This window comes from Podarcis gaigeae (genome assembly GCF_964106915.1).
Source record: "Podarcis gaigeae genome assembly, chromosome: 3".
In the NCBI taxonomy this organism is placed as follows: Eukaryota; Metazoa; Chordata; class Lepidosauria; order Squamata; family Lacertidae; genus Podarcis; species Podarcis gaigeae.
The window spans coordinates 94797205-94809834 of NC_139680.1; the positions used below are offsets into that span (position 1 = coordinate 94797205).

The window sequence follows — 12630 nt, forward strand, 5'->3', positions numbered from 1 at the left end:
ACTGAAAAAGACTATGCATTTAGTTGTTACATTGTCTATAAAGGGCAATTGTGAAGAGTGAAAATAGCTTTAAAGCATAAACATGTCAATTTTACAAAAATATATTGGGCTTGATCTATATTCCCGTAGGCTGATGGAACTGCCTGCTGCAGACAGTTCGTGCTCTGAGCCAGTGGAAATAAAGGGAAGGAGATTGAGCCATAGAGTTAGTCCCTCCCACAAATGAACTCTGTTAACTTTAGATTTTCTCAAAGCAACACAGCATTTGGCATGGTGCCTTCTATTCCATATGCACCTATACATTGTACAGGAAAATAAAATTGCATAAAACACCACGTATATTTAGGTATAATATAGCTTCACTCTACTATCCAACTACATGCTACAGTTATAGTAGAGTTACTTAGTTGTTTGGCCCTTACAACCTTTGAGCTCCAGTCTTGTGTCTGGGCAGTTTCACCTGACTGATAACAATGAGAAATAGAGTTGGGTTTCATCAGCACTAGGCTTCAAATCACCTGATGACTTCCCCCAGCAGATAGATAGATGATAGATGATAGATAGATAGATAGATAGATAGATAGATAGATAGATAGATAGATAATAGATAGATATGGACGTTTTTCATGTTTGATGTGGTTTTATAATTTGTTGGAAGCTACCCAGAGTGACTGGGGCAACCCAGTCAGTTGGGTGGTAGGTAACTAACTAACTAACTAACTAACTAACACACACACACACACACACACACACACACACAGCATAAGGGACAAGATGGAACCTTGCAGGACCTCACAGTTTAATTTCCATGGGACCAAGCAGAAGTCCCTCACTGCTGTCTTCTGTAACTGGATCTATAAGCAGGAGTCTGAATCACCCGATTCCTAACCCAAAGAGCCAATCCAGCAAAATACTATGGTCAGTTGTATCAAAAGCTGCTTAGAGAGTCAGAATAACCCACAGACCAACATTCTCCTTTGCCCCTTCTTGGCAGAGGCCATTCATTAAACCAAAAAAGGTCATTTTTTTTGCCAAAACTGGACCAAAAGACAAATTGAAAAAGATTTGGATAACACATCTCTTCCAAGCACTCTTGGAGCTGTCTGACCAGATATTTGCAGCTGGACAGAATTTGTCACAAACCTACAGATCCAGAGAGGGCTTTTAAAGCAGTGGGTACCATCTCACCTTCAAAGAGGAATTTATCACTCCTGGATCCCACCCAGTTAATCCCCTGCTGTTGGGTAGGGAACTGGATCTGGCTGGTGGTCCAGATCTTTATCTTCCTCATCTTCTGCAGGCCAAGTTTTGCAGGTGGGCCCACCTGTCAGTCAGCTGCCATTACAATGAAATCAGATGACCCTTTTTTGTCCCCCATGTTTTAAAATCAAACTGTGCAAGCAAGTGCATAGCCTGCGAAACACCTATGAAAATTGTCTAGAAAACCAGACTATCAAGTAATGGTTGGGTTTTGCAGAGGTAACTCTGGTGTCTGCAAACCTTATAAGGCAGACCCATCTCTACCTGCCCCATACATGATATCAGGTCTAGGGCAGATGGGTGTGACTTTGCCAAAATGTCCTTGTGGACTAAATGGGGAGGCCGAACAGGCCTGAGGTTCCTTAACCCTGGGAATAGATGTTAATAGCCATGAAATACAAGGATCAAGTATACATTTGGCTGGTTGTGCGTTCCCCATATCAGACTACAAAACTAATCCCACTTAACCTGACTCACTGTATGTGCTTTAGATACCCACACAGTATGTGTAGCAATGGAAATATCAAGTTCAGCATGAATACAAGGGACTGTGCCTTCTAAGGACCTCATATGTTTGTTACAGCAGGTCTCCAAGGCCTCCTTATCTGGACCAGAATTCAGTAACCCATTCACCACCTGGAATAGCTCTGCTAGACAGCTAGTTAAGGATGCTGTGGTGGCAGCCATCACTGTCCCATAGTAAGCATGATAATGTGCTCTTTCCTGTCTTCAGGCACAGTCAGTAAGAGGCTTGCACATCTTGCAGTCAAGCCATCATCTCATCTGCTTCATTGTCTTTGAAGAAGCCGACAGGAGCACATTTGTGGCACATCTTCCAGAGGTTGGCATCTGGTTGGCCACTGTGATGCTGTGCTAGATGGGCCTCTGATCTGATGCAGCAGGGCTATTTTGTTCCTATTCGAGTCAATAGAACTATCCCCTTTGATTAATAGAAGCAGCTTGAGACCTACTTATTATTAACACTGGACAGTGTTGTGCACACACCCATAGTAATTTTAAATATTTAGATACCATTAAAATTGATGGATTCCTCTCCCCCGCCTGCTCCTGGTACCATTTAATTTGGATATTTTCAAGCAGCTTACCAGATAAAACCCTTTTTAATGTTCTATTTATTTATTTTAATACTGTTGCTTGGGATGCCTGTATAATCAGATAAGGATCATTAAATCACTTGTGATTAAATAGGATAATAATATTTGCTCACCCTATTAATATTAGAGCTTATGCTGACTGTATTTTTTTGATATTTCGAATGAAGTTGTCATAATTTTTTTTTCCAATTATATGAAAAGGCCATATTATCTCACTGTGAGGATTATGTCCCTTTACCTCATCTACCATAATGTCTGCACATATTGGACTTCAGATTTCCTCATGTTCTTAGCAGCTGACCTCAGGCATTTCTCTAGTCTCCCATCTGGCATCTGTTATTTATCCTCCATATAGTTTTAACTATGTTTCCACACTCACCCCCACCCAACATTCCTTAAGACACACTAAGAAGTAGCTGTTCATTATCTCTATAGCCAACCATTATCTAAGTCATGTTCTATTCGCTAGCTAATATCTTTCATTGCCCTTTGCTATGGGCAAAGAAGTCTCTTGCTTAGTTTTCCCGGTCATTTGAAGAATGAAGAGTTTCAAGAGTTTACTCGCAGGCTTCATCCACACGGCAGTTCATTCCATTTTCACATCATTTCCCTGTTAATTTCCACATTTGATTTGATCTTCCGGATGACATAAGAGCCAGTTCCAGAACTACAGTGGAATATTGTGCCAGTTTACCACTCATTTTCATTTTACCTGGAAGCAAATAACACGGAAATGACCACTTAATTTGCACTATATTCCATTATGGTTCCAGAAGTAGCTTTTACATCATGTGAATGCACAAATATAATGTGCAACTTAGCAGATAGAGAAAAGGCATGAGAACATAATACACTGCCATGTCAATTCAGCGCTGGTGCTGGCCCCATGTACCCAGAATTGTGCCAATACACAGGACTGTGTTATCTGTGTTGTTGTTGTTTAGTTGTTTAGTCGTGTCCGACTCTTCATGACCCCATGGACCAGAGCAAGCCAGGCACTCCTGTCTTCCACTGCCTCTCACAGAAGTTATCTGTGTTACCAAGGCCCAACTAGCCTCCATTAGAAGTTGGGCATTTAGTGTTGGAGCATTCTTCCAGCAGAGATTCAGCGAAGTAGGAGGAAGAGTCTAAGAGCATCTTAACTGCCAACAGTTTTACTGTACCATGATCACTTTTAGTTGTTCTTGCTGCAACAGACATAACACAAAAGCACCTCTGGAAGCATTAGTCAACGGGATACATTTGAAACAAGCTTAAGTTATTGACTGGATATAAAATCAATGGGACTTAGAGGCAGATGATTAGCATGGAACTCTTCGGGATTCTGCTCAAAAAGACTAGGTTCTATTCACGAATTTCCAAAGTCATACCAAGTGGGAGAAGATACACTTGAGTTTAAATTACTTGCCCTAGATCACATTAATATGTTTGCTTCAGAGCTGACAATTCCATTCTTTTTTGTGACTTTCAATAATTACACTGCACAATCTGTTCCTTTATTAGTTCCCCAATGAATAATAATGTGCATTAAAAACTTGGCTGTATGGGGTGCAGCCCTTACTTTGCATTTCTGCTGCTATAGCGAATACATATACGGACAAAATGCTTGTATGGCACCAACTTAGCAGGAATGTTACTATTATAGTCTCAGCTCATTCATATACAACTATGTGCGAAAGCACTTTGCAAAATACGTCCTGCCTGGCTCTTAAAAGTAAACCAAAATTCACACCAACTAACATTCCATGGCTGGATTCATTTCTTTCTATAAAACATTATCTTTCCCTTGCCTCTCAGGTGTTCAGTTAGACTACCTACCCTCAACATCTCTAAATCAAAAGTGATCTCTTTGTTCAGTGGAGGCTGGCTAAAATCTGAAGGAAAAAGTACTGGGGAATTGTGGGGAATTCAGCAGACCTGTTCTGTTATGACAATTTTACCTAGCACCTATAAGAATTTGTCCACGATGAGAAAAAAGTTGTGAAAAATAAAGTTTTCTGTAACCAAGGAGGTCCACAAAATTGCAGGACCATTTATTCTAGCTGATTTATTCTAAAGATGCTGCCAGACTGTCACTGTTTTGTGAGAGGGATTCAAAAGCATACTGCAAACTTACTTTTGCACTTTAAAAGTAAGAGGGATTTTGTGAGAGGAATTAAAGTGTTTTGCTGCCCTAGCACAACAAATGTACTTCAACAAAGAAACAGACTATTTTTGCGGTTACAAAAGTGATGGGGAAAGGCACTGAAAAGCATGGGATTATAAACACTCTGCAAGCAAATAAGCATGATGAGTGCTCATTGTCACGTATCCATCCCACAAACAAACCAGAAGGAATGCTCAGTAAAGACCAGATATAGTCTAACCTCCGCATAAACTTTGTGTAAGCAAAAATCAGGATGAATGCTCAATCAACAGACAATTTTTCCAACATGCACTTTTCTAAATATAACTCTGGTTGAATACTACCCATCAGGAGACATGCATGTCTCCCAAGAGTCAGGGGCCACATGTGAAGTTCAGCCCATGGTATCCCTTGCATCTTTTCACACCACATTGAATTTCCCATCTCTAGGCTCCATTGACATTCATCTTCCAGAGAGTTCTGTGACACTGCAGCAGCCTAGAGAACATGCCAAGGTGTGTGTGTGTGTGGCAGGGAGTTCCTTACTGTACCTTTCCAGTATCTCTTCCCCCCCCCCCCTGTATCCACTTTCCTCAGTACTTTACCTCCTCCAACCATCCCTCTCTGGCTTCCCTGCTTACTCAGCTGCTTACACATTGTTGGCTTCTGTCTGATGCATCCTCTTCATCTTTGTCACCCATGGGATTTGTGGAAGGAGAGATGCTGAGTCTTGTTTGCCTAGAGGTTGCATTGTCTAATTTGGAAGCCATTCACTTTAATCCCGAGTGGCAGGAGCTGGCTGTTCCTGTTGGTGAGATAAGGAACTTCACACATGCTTAGATGCACACCTTTATGTAATGCTTCACATGTTCCATTGAGACATATGACTGAAAATGGATTTAAGCATTTGACTCTGTGTTTACCCCAGCATTTGAACTTCCTTTCAGAGTTTTGAACCGCCACCATTTTCTTTGTTCTTTATATCTATGTTCCCCCTGTATTTTCATTAACACCCTATTTGAATATTCCCCTCACTATTATAATTCTACGTTCAGATGAATTAATATATACAGTGCATCCCTACAGTGCATTGATTTCTTACAGTTATTCCCAACCATGGCTACTCAGAAGTAAATCCTGTTGAACTTGGTGGGGAATACTCCCAGGTCAATGAGCTAGGATTGCAGCCTTAAATGTCAGTTGTGGATTCTTTCTTGGCCACTGAAGAAATACAGCCATTGCAGGCCCCTTGGGTTAGGAAACGTCTCTCTGTGTCCGGCGGCATGGATAAGAGATGGTATCTTCTTGTTCCTCCTACATTTTCAGCCCTGAGCATTTTCTTCATAAGGCTCTTGAACAGAAAGTGCCTGCTAGTGCTCTTTTCCTCTCAAATATATTCATCTTTTGTAATCAGAACTGAGGAATCTTCATGCTGCCATGTGGAGATCCTGAGGGGACCCCATTGAAACATCATTCATGCCTGAGATTGGAGGACACCAGCAGCAAAATGTAATGAGACAGCAGAAAGTGGCACAAACGAACAAACTCTCAAGGGTATTTGCTTCACATGATACCATGTAGCTGAACTAGTTGTGGCCACAAAACACATGCAAGACACTGAACTCATCTGACAAGCAGAGTACAGCGGTGCTGCTCGTTTGGAGCAAACACATAGATCCCTAAACGGAACTTAAGATGTATTAAAAGGGGCTTGGGACTGATGGTGTGAGAGAGACCAAAGATACTGGCCAATTAATATGTATTATTGTTATTTTAAAAAGCTTGGTTTCCAGAATTTGCTGCAGCAAGGCTATGGCTTACAATCTCTCTGCACCTCTCTCTGGTGCTCTTTTGTACCCACAAAAAGCAGATTGAATGCTATTAATCAAAGCACTATTCTGGTACATTCCCTGTGCTGTTGGATTGGTGAGGTACTGTGGGAGGATGAGGAGGTCTTGGGTTCCTGAGATCAGAGGAAGATGCCTGTGAAGGTCCTGGGTCTGGTTCTACCACCCTGGCTCTATGGCAAGTTGTTCAGTTGGCTTCTGCCCATCCGTTGAAAGTCACCCAGTTGCACCTTGGCTGCTACAGAGTTCTCTCTCCCTGCTTGAATTATGTTTGTAATAAGCATGCAGTTTTGCGGTTTCTGTTTGGTTGAGGTGTAGGTGTGCTTGAGGCAACATATGGGAAAAGCCACGTCCACACATCCTACACTGTTATCATGCATCTCTTCAAAGGAACAATCAGGTGAATAACTTGCTCAAGGATAGGGCTGCTGATGCCCCTGCGCTGTCACTCCCAAGCTCAAGGGCTTTTGACAGGTTGGTGGGACAATCCACCTTTCAATCATTTTTTATTTTTTTTAATCCCCCCAAATAATAATAATAAAACTTAACAATAACTGGGCACAAGTCTAGATATGTAATACAATCTCCCTCCTGTCAATTATGTGATGTCATGTTGATGTGATTGACAGGTGGGTTGCTCCACTCACTTGACAATATCTGACGCCCAGAATCCAAAAGGCTCTGCACCTGTGCCCTAGGTCATGGATTGCCTACCTATATAAAGTAGTTCAAGAACGTATAGTTGCACATCAAACCTTTCACTTTTGGAAAACTGATTTTTTTTTTTTAACAACATAGCATTTATTTGCTAAAAGTTAGCTGGCCTAAACATAGTCCCTCCTGGGCACTTGACTGCATCAAAGAGCTTGTTACCGTTTTGCACTTCCTGCTCAAGAGAATTGCTGGGCCATGTTCTTGCTGGGCATTTGCCTCTCAGATTTGGCTGTGCAGAGAAATTACAGCTAACTGCACCTGGCAATGATTTTACAGGACTACTATCTCAGGTGCTCTGGCCTCACTAATGTGATCTCTCCAATTATTGGTAGGCTAGGTTGGCAAGTGATCACAGCACCCCAAGCATATCTCCACCTCTAGACTTCAGTTTTCTGAGGAGTTGGAGCTGGATGTGTGGAAATGCTTGCAGCACTGTGTTCACTTGCCAGCCCAGGAAACAGAAGTTGCAGATAACCCCTTAAACAATGGCTAAAGACAGCTTTCTGGTTTGTTTACGTGCTAGAAAGGAGGAACAAAGGAAAAGAGGAAGCACAGGTTCACAAAGCCTGTGTATAAAGCCAGTGAAAACCAGGCAACAAGTTGAAACTTGACTTGTGAATCATGGTTTCCCTAAACAGTGGTTTGTTGTTACATCTGTGCCTTGGCTTAATTCTAGTTTGTTGTGTTGCTTAACACCCACTGCCCATGTGGTTCTAGTGCATGTTCCCTTCATCAAGATCAAGGGACAGTGCAAGTGGATGGAACACGTGTAAGTCAGGGTTTGATCATATAAATAAAAGTCATATAAATATGGCTGCACCTTATCTTTGTGGTTTGTTGGGACATTCAGCAAGTCAAAGTTAGCCAAAGCATGGTTTTAGCACTATGACCAAACCCAGCCCAGATGAGAGACTGGAGAAAACTCACCAGCTCAGCAACCAGTCAGATTTATCTCTAAGTGGCCTACTTCTCATAATCCGACCTAGTAATGGAAAGAAATTGGTGAATGGGTTTGTTGTCAGGAGCTTGTTGTTTCAAAGAAACTTTCAGCTCTGCCTCTCTAGTAACAAAGGAAATACTGGTGCTAAAAGATGCTGTGTGATGTATGGCATTTTTAAAGCTGTTAAAAGGCTCTTAACAGGTCTATAAAATATTTGCCTCCTCCTCCTGCTTCTTCAGAAATTTTTACTTTAGTATTTATCTCCTTGGTTTATACTGAATTTCCTCCCCTTTAAAACACAAGTTATTAATTATTTCTGAGATGTCAGTATCCAGCTCCCCCTCCAGCTATTAAAAATGTACATGCTTGGTAGTTTTATTATTTAGCATTGAGCAACTTGTACAAAAAGAACCCTGCAAATCAATCAAATTGGACACGAAAATTCATAGCTTTATCATGTCATATCATAGCTTTTTCGTGTTCATTTTCTGCATAAATTGGAGGGTGGAGCTAAAGAGTATAACAAATATCAAGTTTTTGTTCCAGGTAGTCTTTGGAATTTTGCACTGGGTGATGGAGTGAAATTGATCCAGCTCATGCACTGCTGGGTAATTTCTTTGTTAAGTCTTTCTATCCGTAAGAAGAAACAATACCTCAGGAGTTATGTAAGTAGCAAGGATAGATCAAATGTTGAAGGTCAGTGCTTCAGCATTTACAACAATCTATTCATATATGTAAAATATATTGCAATAAACTCTGAATACCAAATACATTGTTAGAATTTTGCAAAGAGGTAAAATTTGGTGAACAGAATACAAAGCAAAATTGATGGATGGAGGGATCAATTATGAATTAAGGTGTTCAACTTTAATTATTCTTATATTTAAAAGGGAATGCTGCCAGAGGTCATGTGTGCACTACAAATTTGGTGGGGAAATTATATTTCTCCCCCTTTTCCATAATGATCAGCAAAAATCTACTATAGATCATGATGGAAAAGCAATAAGGCAGAGGGAGGGAGCAAACTGTTGGTCTCCCATTCTCCTCACCTTTCATAATCAAATCACTTTGTGAATAATGTGATCAGTCCAGAATTATCTCAGGTCAAGTGTGCATTCCCAGGATGAGCTGCATTTACTTCCCTCATTTTCTTACCTGAGCCTATCGTATGATTTGAAATCACCAGAGATTGTTGTTGTTTAGTCGTGTCTGACTCTTCGTGACCCCATGGACAGAGCATGCCAGGCACTCTTGTCTTCCACTGCCTCCCACGGTTTGGTCAAACTCATGCTGGTAGCTTCAACAACACTGTACAACTATCTCATCCTCTGTCATCCCCTTCTCCTTGTGCCCTCAATCTTTCCCAATATCAGGGTCTTTTCCAGGGAGTTTTCTCTTCTCATGAAGTGGCCAAAGTAGTGGAGCCTCAGCTTCACGATCTGTCCTTCCAGTGAGCACTCAGGGCTGATTTCCTTAAGAATGGATACGTTTGATCTTCTTGCATTCCTTGGGACTCTCCAGAGTCTCCTCCAGCACCATAATTCAAAAGCATCAATTCTTCGGCAATCAGCCTACTTTATGGTCCAGCTCTCACTTCCATACATCACTACTGGAAAAACCATAGCTTTAACTATACGGACCTTTGTTGGGAAGGTGATGTCTCTGCTTTTTAAGATTCTGTCTAGGTTTGTCATTGCTTTTCTCCCAAGAAGCAGGAGTCTTTTAATTTCGTGGCTGCTGTCACCATCTGCAGTGATCATGGAGCCCAAGAAAGTAAAATCTCTCACTGCCTCCATTTCTTCCTCTTCTATTTGCCAGCTCTCACTCCCATACATCACTACTGGGAAAACCATAGCTTTAACTATATGGACCTTTGTTGGCAGAGATTACACTGTTTTGGAGATGGTTTCCACCCACCTTGAAAGCCAAGTAAATTCCAAGTAAATAAGTGAGAAGGGGGATGTCTTCAATGACTCATGTCATTATCCTTCTTGCTACTTTACTTTGAATTGGACATTGCTGCTAGCAGATGTCTCTCTGTGCAAAAACTCTATCCTCAACTCTATCCTCTTTATCCTTCACATCCAGTGGTATAGTGGGGGATTAATGCAGGGGAGTGCAACACTGGGTATTTTTTTTTTTAATAGTGCAGAACCAATGACATCACCTTCTAGGCCAAAACCAGATTCTGAAACGCCCATCCCAGCTATGTGTGCCTGTCTCCATGGCTATATTTGAAGAACCATTCTATATTTGGTCTATATTTCAGTACCCTTTCTTTTAATGATTTTGGTTCTCCCAGCTGCTTTTTGTTTCACTTACTTATTCTGCTACTTTTATGCTCTTCATTTCTTTTTCTGTTTTATTTTTGGGTTACATTTTTATTATAAGCCATCTTGACAGCTGGCATTGTATGCATTTCCCTACACATTTCCCCCCTGTAAAAATATGCATTTCTGTATTTTATTTTTTTAAAACCACAACCCAAAATTTAGAGTGGTATGTGGTATGCAATCCAGTCTCATTTCTAGGTAAGTATGGTGGCTATGAATTAGGCCAGTTTATGTGTTTCTTTATTCTTATATTTATATCCCCCCCTTTTCTTCAAGGACCTCAAGGTGGCATATACTCTTCTCCCTCTCCCCACTTTATCATTTCAACAATCCTGCGAGGTAGGCTCTGTTGGGAGACAGTGACTGGCTCAAAGTCACCAAGTGGGCCTCATGGCTGAGTAGGGATTTGAACCCTGGTTAACTATGACACCATGCTGTCTTTAAATGTGGACCGACCAAAATTCTTCTCCATCCCTAGTTGTGTTACTGGGCCACCTGACAAATGAACCGAGGAACAAATATTGTGATAGTTGATTGGTTCTAAAGCATTGTACCTTAGGAGCCCTACTGATGGAGTTTGGTTTTTTTTATATAAAAAAGCCTGTGAGATAATATATCACTCAGATCCTGGGTCTTTTGGTATACAACACTGTTCCTGGTGTGAGCCTTATTGACCCAGGGCCTTTTTGGTGGCAGTTTCCCATTTGTGGAATGCCCTTCCTCATGAGGTGCATCTGTCTCCCACATGACTAAGTCTAATAAGGAATTTAAAAACATTCCTGTTTACTCAGGCATTCGATGGCTGAAAGACACTGTTCTCAGCAACATTGAGACCACCGGTTGAAGGGATCATAGCTGCTTTTGGAAAGTAGTAAACTTTTAAAGATTATATATATTGTTGTTACTACTACTACTACTACTACTAATAATAATAATATCTTTACCAGCCTGGGCTTCTTCAGAAAGAAAGGCAGGATATAAATTGAGTAATAATATTGAAGAATTCAACCCCTTCGTGTGATTAGAATCTGTTCAGTCCCTGTCACCTGAGGCACTTTAACAGTCATGGCTCCCCTCAGTGACGCCTGAGAATTCTCATTTGTTAAGGTTGCTGGCCTCGCCGAACTATAATTCCCAACACCCTTAATAAATGATAGTTCCCAGGATTCTCCATGATTATTAAAGTGGTGGGATTTTAAACACACGGTGTGGGTGTGAGCAGGGAAACCTGACTTATTTGGTGGTGGGGTTCCCCTCCCCTCCGGGGGGTGTGTGTGTGTGATACTGTAGTATTGCTTTCCTCTGGTGGGAAAGAAGCTTTGTCTGCCATTTTGACAACTACAAAGATTCTGTGGCTGAAGCAGCAGGTGAAACGCAGGGAATGGAAACCCCTGAACACAAAGGAAGGGAATAAGAACCAATTTGTTGCCACTGGCTGTATTAAATATTTTATGCTTTGAATTTGAGCAACAATGCGAGAGTGTGCTGACACACTGCTTTTCCCTCACACACATGAAGCGTGTTGAGAGAGAGAGAGGAAACAACAGCAACATAACCTCCCCCCCTCACAACCCCCATTGGTGTTGATGGCATATTCTACGCTGCTGCTTTAAAATTAGATATGCACTGTTGTGTCCTGAGTGCTTCAGACTCGCCCCCCCGCCCCCCCCCACTGCGATTAAGAGTCCTGCATGTAAGTATGAGGAGAGCAGACAGTTTCCTGGCATCCCACTTAAAGTGCTTACTGTCTGAGATACTTTACCTGGGAACCTGAGTGTTCCTTCCACAGTGCCTCCTGCCAAGGCCTGTTTACTAAGAATTACTGGGGGTAACTCCACGGTTGCCAGGCAACGGGAACTAGTGTTCCTGCCATTTGAACCAATTGTCAAACCGAAGGTTTGAGCAGTCGTTCTTTGAAATGCAATAAATAACAACAACAACTCAACTTACCTATCAATAACAATTACACGGTATTGTGTATATATGTATATGCGCCAAGTTATCTATCTATAGTATCGGAAAGAGCACAGACATTTGCTAGGAAGAGGGTCACGCAGGACAGATGGTGATATGTTTTTAATCAGCTTTGCTGAGAGCTAAAAGGAGCTGCGTGAAATGGACAATCGGGGTAAGACGCAAAGTGCTTTGCAAACTTAAAGTTGTGTGTGTATGTGTATTTAACCTTAGAGTATCTTTTCAAAAATGTGCCATGTGTTTATATACTTCTAAATGCCATGTTTAAATTACTTTGCATGCTAAGAAGGTGGGTTTTTTTGTTTTTGCTTGCAGTTGTTGG

General features: G+C 41.4%; 1 protein-coding gene and 1 long non-coding RNA gene across 5 annotated transcripts in view; one reads left to right on the forward strand and one right to left on the reverse strand.

The window, feature by feature from the left end:
• The window catches only part of LOC310842091, a 43841-nt gene that overhangs the window by 28669 nt on the left and 2542 nt on the right, over positions 1-12630 (reverse strand). For 2 of the 4 annotated variants that reach the window (XR_014562847.1, XR_014562848.1), the window contains one exon: positions 5154-5305. This is a non-coding gene — a long non-coding RNA (uncharacterized lncRNA). Of the gene's footprint in view, positions 1-5141; positions 5306-12096; positions 12160-12630 lie in introns of those variants that run through there. The other 2 variants (XR_014562849.1, XR_014562850.1) reach the window with 2 other exon arrangements.
• The window catches only part of USH2A (usherin), a gene marked incomplete at its 5' end in the record, with an annotated part of 433145 nt that continues 432763 nt past the window's right edge, over positions 12249-12630 (forward strand). The window contains one exon of the mRNA XM_083732918.1: positions 12249-12462. The remainder of the gene's footprint in view (positions 12463-12630) is intronic.